Source organism: Zonotrichia leucophrys, chromosome 1, assembly GCF_028769735.1.
Source record: "Zonotrichia leucophrys gambelii isolate GWCS_2022_RI chromosome 1, RI_Zleu_2.0, whole genome shotgun sequence".
Lineage (NCBI taxonomy): Eukaryota > Metazoa > Chordata > Aves > Passeriformes > Passerellidae > Zonotrichia > Zonotrichia leucophrys.
This window is the reverse complement of record NC_088169.1, coordinates 68031749-68045507: the sequence shown is the minus strand read 5'-3', so window position 1 is coordinate 68045507 and position 13759 is coordinate 68031749. Positions and strand designations below refer to the sequence as shown.

At 38.4% G+C, this 13759-nt stretch overlaps 1 protein-coding gene across 3 annotated transcripts in view; it reads right to left on the bottom strand.

Annotated features, from left to right (window-relative positions):
- STARD13 (StAR related lipid transfer domain containing 13) overlaps positions 1-13759 on the bottom strand; it is a 282314-nt gene that overhangs the window by 98561 nt on the left and 169994 nt on the right. The gene's annotated exons all lie outside the window — the stretch shown is intronic.

Sequence of the window (13759 nt, the reverse complement as noted above, 5' to 3'; positions counted from 1 at the left end):
ACATATCAATTAAGAAGAGACTAGTAAAGTTTTCTAGGTTTTCCAGATACAGAATCACAGTGGACTCCAGATAATCTAAAGGCTTCTTAAGGTCAAACTATTTTAAAGTCAATATTTCAGAGGTGCACTTTTTTTTTTTAAATGAGTGATATTTTTAAATAATAAAGTAAATTTTTTTTAAAGATTTACTTTTTTATAAACCAACAAAACTACTTATCTGGCTAAGCTAATTCCTACAGTCCAGTTACTCTGATCATATAAAGATATCTGTGATGGTCTTTGGCCTTTTAAATGTTTCCTAGAAAAAGTAAGCAATTTTTTTAATATGTTTGTTTTCTGGGATTTTTTTTTCTTCCTCTACTGATAGGACAGAGGATATAAAAAAAAAGCAGACAACAATAACTAGATGTGTATTTTTAGTTCCAAACTCTTCTATCTTCATAGGACTAAAAACCTGTGTACATGCATTTTTCTTAGTGTACATCCCTGCAGCAGACCTGCATTTACTTGCCCTCCTTCACCTGAGTCATATTTGTACTCCTGGATAGATAATGGCAGTTTAAATACAGCTATCCGTTGCCTGGGGCAAGAGTAAGACTCAAAAGCCAGGGTGAAAAACAACTTCTCATTAGGCATCCCTGGATATTTTTGGTGGCCTCCTCTATATCCTGCATTAGTGACAACAGTGACCTACCTACCTTGTCTGTCTCCTTATCCCTCATTTGCTTTAGATTTGATCTCCATTGTGGCTTGTTCAGTTGCTCCTGCAGATATGGCCTCACCCCATCCTGTACATTGGAAATAAATATACTGGGAAGGGTGGAGCAGACATGCTGCTCCCCTCTTATCTCACTCTCTATCTCTTCTTTGCTCCAAATTTTCTTAGATTAATCTGCAGCTCCTCAGGCTGGGATAAAACAACTTAATTCAAATGGCATCAACTCATTGGATTTGACTGACTACACATTAACAGCTCACCGAGACAAATCACAAATAAACAAAGCTACAAAGTCAGTTTATTTTTCTCTGCTTTCATCCTATTTTCTTTTTAAAGACTGCAGAACCACAGGTGATTTTATTCCAATGAATTATGGATCCTATACCATGTATACTACAGACTGGAAGGCCTACTGAGACTGACTTTGCAGCACAGTGCTTATGGCATAGAGCAATGAAATTTGGGGTCCTGGTTTAATTATCTGTGCTGATGTACAGTTATTAATTTATATAAAATTGAAGCTGGCAGAAGTTACAAGTGAGAAAGGTTTACTATTGCTTATGCCAAATGGGCAAGATCTTGAACTTGGGTCATTCACAGACACACCAAAACCCATGGGCTGTTAGGGACTAGTTAGGGAAGGAGACAGAACAAGGAGGCTTGTCTTTAACTTGGTCTCCCACTGCATCCTTACAGCTAAACCAGGTAAGAGAACCATAGATTACATGGAAGGCAAATGGTGAGGAAGATGACTGGATCACTGGTCTCACAGCTTTTTTCTCAGCAATAAAAAGTCCAGTTGGTTGTTGGTTACTATTGGTATCCCTGAGGCAATGATACTGGGCTGATACTGTTTAATGTCTTTAATAACAACCTGGATCATGGAATAAAGCACAGTCTCAGCAAATTTGTGGCTCAGCAAATTTGATACCAAACCATGGAGGGGTGGCTGAGATGCTGAAGAGCTGCTCTTCAAAGGAGGTTGCTGGAGGTTGCTTCTCAACTTTGACACACTGGAGGAACTGGCTGACAGGAACCTCATACATTCCACCTAAGTCCTGCAGCCGCGATGGAATAATCCTCTGCAACCAGACAGACTGGGGCTAACTGGACAGACAGCCCTTTCAGAAAAGTCTTTTAGGTTTTCTTGGCAACAAATTTGACATAAATTTGCCCTTTTGGCCAATGATAACACTCTCACACTAGGTTAGTGTATTAGGAAGAATGTAGCCAGCAGATCAAATTACATGATTGCTTTCTTGTTATCCACACTTGTGAAACTACAGGCTACTCTGTTCATTTTGGGGTTCCCCAGCACAAGGATATCATGGGCATGTCACACCAAGCCCTGCAGAAGGCTGAAGCAACTTGACATAGAAAGAAAGACCAGCAGAGCTGGGCTTGTTAACCTTAAGGAGAAAAGGCTAAGAGAGCTAATTAATGGCTTCATCTACTTAACAGGAAAGTGAAGCCAGGGTCTTTTTAGAGGGACATAACTGTAGGATGACAGGCAACAGAAAGAAGGTTGCAGAATTTTAAATCCAATTAGACATAAAAGAAAAAAAATTCCCCATTTGGTGGTCAAATAACATCACAAGTTGCCCAGAGCATGTGTGGAGGTTGTGTATCAGTCCTTGGAGAACTCAGAACTTAACCTGACAAGGTCCCAAGCAATCTGGCCCAGATGTCTCTGCTCTGAGTAGGAGCTGGACTGGATGATCTCCCAATGCCTCTTCCAAGCAAAATTATTCTGTGATTCTGTAAAGTTCACAGTCTTGTTGCCTGGGCAGTTCTTGAACATTGAAGTTTTGGAGGGTTTCAGGACATTTCAGTGAAGCAGACACATCAAACGTGAAGTTGCAGTTTCTATACGTGAGACTTCAAAGAGGATTATTCCTTGCACTTAGTGGTGCTACTGTGATGCTCCTGCATGTGTTATTTTTATGCAAACTAGAGATATTTTGTTTCAGCACAGTTCCCCTTTCTCTGCTGGGGATCTGAACTCTGGATCTCCAAGAGACAGCAAAGGAATATTGTGCCGTATCCAGCTGGTGTGTGAAGCTGTTGTGTATCCACACGGACACAGCCTGAGTGAATGTCACCTGAGTCCTACTTAAAACTAGAAACTGAACTGTATTTCAGTAGACTGTAGTTTGATTAAAAACAGACTGGGTGAAAACTCAAGACCAAAAGTCAATAGTAATTTCAGTGAAATAGAACTATGTGGACTCCCATGCATATTTTTAATCCATATTAAAGAACTTCTTAAAATGTCAAGAGTCCAGTCTCCTGAATGTAATATTTCCCTCCAGGTTAAGCCTCAGAATGGAAACCATCAAATCTCTGTCAATCTCTCATGTGAACAAGAAATGGCACAAAATTGCCGTGGTGCCAACAACACATTTTACAGATTGCCTGATATTTTTTCAATGCAAAATTAAAATAGATCACAGAGAATATAAGGTAATGAAAAATTGAGCTAACCACAAATTTTCCATTTTAGAGAAGATGCAGGCTCAAGATACATTAAAAAAAAATCTACCATACCTACATGTTGTTCTAAACATTTCTGAAGCATAAATGTCTCAAGTATTTATTGGTGTCTCAGACGAAGGGTACACTAGTGCCATTAAAAAAACAAATTCTGCTAAATCATGCAATAAAAAAAATTGCAGCATCTAATTTGACAACTGCCACTGCTATAAAGATTTCCACTTCTGCTAATAAAAGGATGACATTTTTCCTTAAGTCAGCAAATTAATTTGCAACTTTTTCACTGCCATAAAGTTGCAGTAATTGTTACTCAAAGGCAGGAAGTCAAATTTTACACTTGCACAAATGCTAAAACCATGACAACAGGGAATCTGATTATTTTTAGTGATTGTTAAAAATTCACCACAGTTCAATATTTTAAACTCTTGGTACAAGCTATTTGCACCTCTTAAATATTAATCCTGGTTTTAAATATTTTTCTTATAGCTTAAACAAAGAAGCAGACCTAAATTCAGTATGAATTACATCAGTAGTTAAATATCTAACAAGAAATTACCATCACTACAAATCTATTTTACATTTTACTATGATTATTTAGGACAGCTGAGCCTCATATATGCTGAAAGAGTATGTCAGCATACAACAGCTGCTGATAAAAACCAGCATGTGTTGGTGGAAGCTTTTTGTTTTCTGAAGATAATTAAAACTTGCTATGGTTTTCCAGCTGCTACAGAGTCAATAAGGAATACTTTAAAAAAATGAGTGGCACTTTTTTGATTCACTTTAAATGGATTGTGGCTATGTCTATTGAATATTAACTTTAGACAATTATTCTACAGTTTTGGGTTTTCATGAGTTTTCTAAAAAGCAAGCTATAGTTTCAACCAGAAAATTTTCAACTGTCAGCTTCAGGTGCTCAGGAGGAAGAAAGCATTCTGGTCACAGAAATGTTTTGCTGAGCAAGAAAAGCTACTCACTCAACTACTTGTGTCCTTATCCTTAAAATTCTGTGTACTATATATATTCAGATTGCATTTTAAAAGCTCTCTCTATTGGTCTTGGCAGTTTTTTGAAAACTTTCTGTCTTTAGAAACATTCACAGGCACCATGGAGCTGTAAAAAGCCTTGCCAGTGTGGGAGTCAGTGGCTCTGCAGAGCTACCATGAAAATGCTGAAAGTTTTATACGGATTCTCACTGAAGACTCAAGATGGGGGATTTTCCAAGATGTCAGACCACAGAAAATAACATGATATTATTTTCACATAATATCATACCTGGTGGCATGTGAAAACTGTCTTCCTGCTTGTACAACAACTTTTAGGTCCCATGCCCAACGAGAATCCAACGGCAATAGAGCAACTTAATGAAAGTCTTCCACAGAAATGGTCTAAAACACAACTTTCTAGAACAAGGCAACTTCAAAGGTCTGAGACACTTCTGAGTAACATATAATTACTCAGCTGAGTAAACTTAGCTGAGTAACCTAAATGACCTGTCCTTGCAGTTCTCATTGCTAGTAGCTTTCCATGAGCATCTGGAGACTGGTGGAAGCTGGTTTGCACTCTCTGACTAAAAAGATAAACCAAATAATGGAAAAAGGAACTAAATTTCCCTCAGTGATAGCCAAGTTCTCTCATACATCTTGACAAGCTGTGGATGACAGAGGTCAGATTACAGCCCAGAAATATGTATGGATCATCTGATTTGTCAGCCTTGAAATAGACTTTCAGTACGCAACATTAGAGAAAATAAGTATTACTGAAACAAAGTGTAATTTAATTTTTTCTTTAGCAATTGCAATTGTTTCATTTTAAACTTCAGAGGCCAGAACTAATGAATCGATCTTCAGATAAGAGGCCACTCGAAATAATAAGACTTTCAGCAAATAACACTGCCATTATGCACCAGGGAGCTGAAACGCTTATTATGCAGTTCAGTGAAAATTCAAAAGACACAAAGAATTTGATATGACTGGCAGCAGCACCATCTAAAAATAGCTCTGCATAAAAGGGAATTAAAATGTCACCGGAAATCTCTTCATTCCTTCAGAAGCTGCTGGTAAACAGAACTTTCTTAGTCTGAACTGACAATTACCCCATGTGCAAGTGCAAGGGCATCCCTTTGCCTCTTGCTGGCACCCATGGCCCTTCAAGGAGGATGTCAGGGCTGCTGGGGAGGGATGGCCTCAGGGTGAACTGCAGCCACTCATCTCCCCAGGTAGCACCACTGATGCCATGTCTGATCAGCCATCACCACGATGAAGACAGCTCCAGCTATCAGCATGAAGCGCTGGATGAAGATAGAGCAATCCTGGCCATGAATCACTGCCTGTATTATTTGATCCAGGCTACAGCACTCAGGCAGTAGTTTGAAATGCAGCTTTTGCTGCCATGGCTCAGGTTTTGGCAAGGGTGTTTAGTTTTAATGCAGAATCAGCAGTTCGAATGATAAAGTTTTGGAAAAAGTATTCTGATATCTCAGTCTCTTGATTTGGAAGAAACTTTTAAGACAGATATTGCTGAATTGAAGAGACAAGAAACTCCTCTTAACTCTGGATAAGACCTAGGCAGACTGCCACACTTTTAACGAAGTGAAGCTGACAGGATGGCAGTTTTAAAATGTCCTCAGAAATACATATAAATATAGCTGTAAAAATGAAAAGAAAAAGGAAAAAATGTAAAGCCAAGGACTTACTGCCAAGCACTAACTTTTGGATTTTACATTATCCCCTTCAGATAAATGTTTGCAGGAAGAGAAAGCCATTACCTCTGAAGTTACAAAATGATTAGATATTCAGCTGCTGCCATCAGATGCAATTAAAGACACAAAACTTAGATTCATCCTGCAGAACATTAAAGTTTGCCAAATATATCATGAAAAAGCCACATTGTGTGGCTCTGAGAGTCTTGTCCTGTCCAGACTCCCACTCCCATATCAGTTGGGGACTAGGGAAAATGAAACATTCTGTGCTTCCTGAAGCTGAAATGATGGAAAAGGACTGTGCCTTTCACACATGTGAAAGATGGCACCTTGTGCCATTTGAGTGTTGACAGAGATACTGCTTCCTCCTCAAATCTAGTCATCTCATGTCTTTGGTCCCTTTTCAAATCCTGGGTCTTTTGCAAGGACACTTGATTTGGATTAGCAATATGATCTAATACGATCTAATTATTTTGAATTATTTTTGCAAGTTCTGACCTTACACAGATTTGGGACACTAATTTCAAATGGAGAAGGATGAGGTTGTGGTTAGCTAATATGAACTGTTTCACAGTATGATAGAATGAAAATTACTTAAGTACTTGGCTTCTAAACAGAATTTATTTCTGCATTTTTGCAGGAATGAAAAGGCACTCCATCACAGGATACATTTACTTTTGAGTATATTCATCAGAAACTTCAAGCATTAAAAATTGTATTACCCCATTTGGGGGATAACACTACAGAAACTTTAATATTGGATCTTTAGACCTTGTGAGCAAGGTTTTCCCTCATTTTGCACCTTCTGTGGCAGCAGTAAGAGGGGTTACAATTACATTGCTAAATGAAACACAGACTGATTCTTGTTTTTTGGTCAAGTGGCATCACTCACTTCATGTCCTCTCTATATCTAGTAGTATGACTAGTCCTCTCTGAGGCTTAGTCTCAGCTGAGCCAGCTGGAGAAGCCCAAAACAGAGCCAGAGAATCTGCTCAGCAGCCCAGGGGGTACTTCAAGCTCACCTCTCATCTCTTTTATTTAGCAGCACAGATATGCCCACTCAGACTCAGAGGGACATTTTATTGCTGTACCAACACAGGGAGGCAATGTGTTAACACCTAATATCTGCAAGCAGGAGTTTCTGGATAATAATGTGGATAATATTATGAATATAATAAATGGACATTGAAGTAATTGGCCCAAAGGATACATGCAATAAGGAAGGGGGAAGTGTTGTCAGAGATCTAGGGAAAAACCACATGGTTCAGCATGCACTGAGGGGTTTGGAGAAGCAATAGTTCTTTGCAGAGAAGTGTTACACAGGAGCAAAAGCTGTACCACCACCCCCACTTCCCAACCCATTCAGCAGTAAAAGCTGTGGTGCCTTTTCTTAAAGCTGAGGGTGCTGTATTTTCCTGCAAATGATTGCAGGAAGGAAGCTGAGAAATCTCCCAGAAAATGGCAGGTCTGGAGGGTGCTGGATGCCAGTGGGTGTGTGTTTGTGACTGAAGAGGATAAAACCCAGAATTAAATTAGAGATTTAAATTTTAATTTGCTGCTTTTATCCATATTCCTAAACCATTCAAGTGGTGAAGGACTATAAACAAGCTCTGAAAAATCAATAAAATAAACAAACCATGAAAGACACTAGTGACACATTAAGGGGGAAAAAATCAGATACCCTCTAGGCTATTGGGACCAAAGGAGAGAAATCACAATAAATATACAGAGATTTTGGTTCCAAATCCTGAAAACTTTGCTCACATAAACAGACCTTCCTCCGACCACAATCCAATTAAAAAAGAGTACAACTATTGCCAAAGGCCCGTAACATCTAGCTCATTAAACAGAACCAGTTGACATTATTAGGATGTATTATTTTGCTCCTTTAGCACAGGGGAAGGTTCATCTGAGTAAGTAGCAGGGCTGAGTCCTTCTTTGGCAAAGGGCTTTGACTGGAAAGCAAAATGTCTGGTATGTTCCAGGCAGGCAGTTTCCATGCCTGGCAGATGGTATTTACTTAAGATGTTCTGCACAGCCCATTATTTTAAACCAAGTTACTTTGTCAAGTTTACCTAACTTATCACAAGGATTGTTCATCTCTGTGTCTGTATTAGTCAAAATCCCATGTGTTCTGAACTGCTATGGAGGGATTGTTTTCTTCCTGTAGAATTAAACTCAGTCCTGTAACAAATGAGAGGTGAAAACCCGCAAGATGTTTTCAAACTGAGTCACACACATCCTTTTCAGCCAAACCAAAATACTCCCAAGTCCTCTGAATCATAGTGTCTACTCTTCAACAGCTTCTAAATAGTCCAGCTCAAGGTGCTCGAGGCCTCCTCTCTCCCACCATATTATGGTGTTCTTCTCTGATTAAACTGGACCTGAAAGGGGAAACTCCTCAGGTCACAAAGATGGGGGGGTTCTCGCTTACATTTATTTATCTATAAAATGAGTATAAATAAGAAATGACACAACTAGTATTATACTGGATCAAGCTCACAGGATATGTAATTCATCATTTTACCCTCAAAAGCAGCTATTAAAAGGTGTAACAAACTCAACTACAGACAATTGTTTCATAACCTAGTAACAAGGGTCCTGTTTGCTCAGTCCCTTAGGCACTAGTCCAAACATATGTGATGCCCTATTTGAAACAGCTCATATATTTGTTTAACTGCAATTAAACATCTGAGAATATCATGTGACAGGAATAAGATAAAAAAAAAGAGTGAGGCTAAGATGCTATCATTGACTACACAGCTTGCACAGGAATAAAAATTAAAAGCACGTAACTCTCTACTGCCAAGAAATAATAGTATCTGTTTGGAACCTAAAACTGCAGATTTTTTAAAATTAACATTTACAGTGCTCATGGTACAAACACTGCACTTTATTTTCAGAGATTTCTGTATAAATATGGATATAAGAAACTGAGTAGCAAAAATGCTACATACATATTCTCTTAATTAATCAACTATTGTGAGTAATTTCCATTTTACTTCTGTTATATAGCATTTTATATGCCACAGTGATTTATCACTCCTTGTGAATTTAAACTAATTCCCCTTCTGATTATTATTACTCTAGTGATTCATTTATTGAGCATAAATCTTGCATTTATTGGCTTAAATGTCTTTTAATATTACTGTCTATACTTGTACAATGGGGTTAATATGAAATTCAGTCTCGTCCATGATCAATGCAGAAGATATATAGCACAACTACAGCTGTTCATTTCACAATTTCAAAATAAGAAAGCCTCAAGTTAAGATTTCACCTTGGCTGAAATCCTACTTTCAGTGAAATTGAGAGTAAAAGTCTCCTAACTTATAAGAAGAGCCAAGATTTACTTTTTTGTGTCCAACCTGCATGTGTCAGCTGAAGTGCCTTTGACATTTCATGGCTGTGAAGCTTTAAGACTAGAAATAGCCACTATTATTGAATCCAATCTCCAGTACCACACAGGCCACTTCTAGTTACATATTTGAACTTTTTTTGCCAGATAGTGGCCCCAGGGAAGGTTTCTCCATTTTAAATGTCCTGTTGTTTATGAAGAACAACTTTTTAAAACTTTAATTAGCTGGACTGCACTCTTCTATACCAATATTGTTTTTAATATAAACACATCTCAGGGCACTCTGAGCTTATAAATACCTCTAAGGATGCTCACATTTTTTTGTGTTAAAGTGTCCAACAAATACTTCAACCATTTCAGAGTACAAGTACAAAATAAAAGTATTTTTAAAAATCCTATTATTTAATTGAGGAACTCTAGTTTCTTCAAGTTTAGGTCTAAGGACTTGAGGAAAGAATGTATAAGGAAGAAAAGATGATGAAGAAGCTTAAGGTGACATAGGGTCTCAGTTTCTAAGGGGCCTTAAAGAGTGTATGAAACAACCAACGCAAAGATCCCTTTGCTGTGAGCACACACCTGCCCCGCACACATCTAATGGTGGAAGGGGGTGGACCATGTCCCAGCTGAGGTCTGCAAAGCAGCTCTGCAGCTAAGGATGTTCCTCCTGGTGCTCTGGGCAACCCCAGCCCCAGTTCTGTCCGCTCCTGTGTGCCTGGGCTGGAGCGTAGACAGAAGCACCACAAGAGGAGGCACCGGGAGCTGAAAAGTGGCTACAAGGTGCTGCTGACCTGGCTCCCCAGCTTACAGGCTCATGAGACAGCAGAGATGGTCAGAGATGACCTAAGTGGGGGTGTTTGTATCGCCACCAAGGCTGAATCTTGTTGGTGAATCTTTCACTTTCCTGCGTTCAGTCAGTGAGGTTCAAACATGTGCGGGTAAAGTGGCCAGCATCCAGAACATGAGAAACGCTATGGTTCAGGTTGCCTGAACAACTCTATTTTGTCCTCTTTGTATGTCTGACCAAACTCACAGTCTTTAATTTTTTAAATGCATCCCATTTCCCATCCTGTAATCCACACCTGTGTGCATACCAGGAATTTTATGTGGGCTTTTTTAATGCAGCCTGTGACTGCAACATTTTCACCTACATGAATTCCCTGTTCTCCTTTTGAATACGAGAGCATATTATCTCTTATGGGAGAATAATTGTTGAAATTTAAGTCACTTGAATTGCATAATTTTTTCCAAGTCACTTGTATACCTCTGTAACACTTTCCACAAATTCTACACATGCTTAGAAAAATATAAGAATTAAACACCTTGAACTAATTACAAAGGGAAGACTATAAGACAGAAAAGTGCATTTGTTTGCACTTCTAAAACTCACTCGAACCAGACAAATCCAGGTGACCAAAGGTAATAGGAGACATACAAGACCAAAACTGAAATTGCAACACATGAGAGTATAAAACATTTGCCAAGTGCTGAATGGAGAGTTTGTCTTGAAAAATTGAAAGTCTGATTTAATATCGCTCCATCGAACAATTTTCCTCAACTGTTCTTGCCTGTGGACATAAACTGAGACAAATCACAGGACATTACACACTGTGGGCAGGAATTTACTCACTGAGAATAGGAATTTGTCTTGTTTTCATTTGCTTCTTCATATTATTGTCTTACTGAATGTGCAGGCGAAGAATCTAATTTTACTGTAGGTGAAAGGGAACATTCCTTTACCAGCCTGTCCATGCTGGGGCAGATGTGGCTTCATTCACCTTGACTTACATTCTACCTGTACTGCACAGCCCAATTTAACATTTTCAGGGTATAGCCTTAATTCTTCATTACTTTTTACCTACAGCTATATTTTTTTATATTTTCTGTTCTGCGCTGAGTTTAGCCATGCACTGTAAAAGAAATAACAACTTTGTGACTCATGTAATATAAATTCTCAAAAGCCACCACCTTATTTATTTAAAGAAAACATGAGTAATCATTAATGAATTCTCACACAGTTACTGCATAGAGAGTTTGAATAAATGCCTCAGACCAAGCATGCTACACCCCGTTCCTTTAGGCTGAGGCATGTGTCCCCTTCAGTGTGGAAATGAATGGCCTCATGGGGGAAAGGGAATCATCAAAAAGATCACATCTTGAAATTACCTGTTTAATTCCAAACAGATAATTACCACTCACATTCACAGGCCACCTCATAATTCTGCCTGAAGGAGTTGGTGGTGCACACAAACTAAATATTTAGGACTTTCAGAGTATGATCTGATTGAAATAACAGTCTGGTTCCTGTCATTTCCCTTGTGGTGATTTTCTTTTTAGAAATGATTAAATAGTATAATTCCTCTAATGACTCATTTAGTTTATTTTTAACTAACACCAAAGGAAAATACAAAGGAAATAGTTTTCAGCAAATGTGTTTTTCAGGGAGGGAAAAAAGCTGTATTGTGGTATGATAGTGTAAATTAGCATAGTTTAGAACAGTATATGCAGCTAATGGCTGAAAAACTAGCACTATGTGCAACACTTGGTATCACACTGCATCACTGACCAGGAATGGAAGCTTTGTCTGCTTTATACATTATAAATTGGATATGTTGTAATTTTGTAAAACATTCCTTTAACTAAGGAAAAAATTTCCTTGATATAACAATCCTACTTCAGGTGCCTCTAGTCTGAAAACGAGCAAGTGAAAAATAACTGGGTAAGAGCAGAGAGCAGGTATTCAAACAAGCCCCAGGGCAGCTTAGCACTTAAACATGTGGCAGATCTGTTTTCAGCAAAGTAATTTACAAGGCAGGATTCACCATTCCAACAATCTTAAAATGCAGGCTGGATCTTTTTCTAAATGTATGCTACAACCCAAATTATTAGATTGGAGAAGTGCTAACACAGGAATTGGGGTAGCTATGCTCAAATATTTTGTCTTAATAGCCTTAAAATGTATAACTCAAAGATACACAAATTCAAGCAACTAAATAATGATTTACATGCTTTACTCAACTGAATGTCTGAAAGCAAGTTTTGGTTCTCATCTTGCATCTCCTAATCTACTTTTCAATATATTATTGGTAAGTTTCTTTGTGGCACTCTGCCAGTTATGAATCCCATTTGTTAATGGGGTAAAACTCATTCACCTCTAAAAGCACAGCCTGATAACTCCACCCATTTTAGAGTACTCTTCCAGTACCCTCTGGGAAAAGGATGGGGACTGATCCAGTACCCTCACACTGCTTACAGTTCTGAACAAAGCAAGCAGAGAGGGTGACAGGCTAATCCAGCAAAACTTGGTGGAAGTCTTGTGCGGGATTGATGGATCTAGGTTTTTCATCCAGACCATAAACTGGAGGTTTCAAACTGAGTCATATTAGTTATATCTATATCTATATCTATATCTATATCTATATCTATATCTATATCTATATCTATATATCTATATCTATATCGGTTTAGATTTTTGGTATTGCTAATACAACTATTTGTATGAAAATTATTAGTCATTACTTAGGGCACTGTAGAACAAACTGTGTGCCTTGGTTTTGCACTAGATGTGTGTCTGCCTACATATGGGCTTACAGACAGACATCAGCATCTGTCTGCACACATAATTTCCTTACTGTTAATGAAATGACACGTCACCAACAGTGGATCTTGTCCCAAGCTTACATCAATAAAAGAAATAATGTATTTATTCTTAGTGACCCAAAATACATAAATATTTAATATAGTGAACAGTAGCATACATCACATGATCAAGGTACTATACAAATATAATTTCCACAGCTCTGTGCAGAACAGGGTGGAAAGCTGTGAAAGAGAAGCAGAGGTCATGCACCACAGACTGACCATCCATGCAACAAGCTGCAGGAAGAAAAGTTACAACTTTGAAACTTCCCACCATGCAGCTTCTCCAAAGTCTCAGCAGCACTGGCTGGCTTTGGCAGCCCTGGCTGTCCCAGACAGATTACAGGTTACAAGAGGGAATGCTAAACAGCACCATGACAGGTAGAAGAGGCATGTTAATCCACCACATCCTCAGTTAATGCTGTTTGAATGCTAAGTTGGTACTAGCACTGCACCCAAAACATTTTCAAATAAACTTGTAGAGAAATAAATTACCCTTTCTTTCCATTCAATCCAGGCCATACACTGGGTACACAGAATGACATAATATCCTTCCTGAAATCAGAGCTGCAGTGAGGACCAGTATCCTTCAAACACGACCAGTTCCTGAGACTGCCCTGCAAACAACTACATTTTCCTAATTGCCACAGAAACTATCTTTTTCATCTTTTTAAACCTAGCCAAAGAATTATACATTGTTTTCTTTATAAATGCAATAAAATTCCATCACTATATTCTGTACTTCTGCCAGAGTTTGACAGCCATAGATCTAAAGAATCTTACTGGAAAGCAGTGCACAAAAATAGCCATTCCATTTAACTGCTGCTGGTCAAAACCTCACACCAATTGCTGT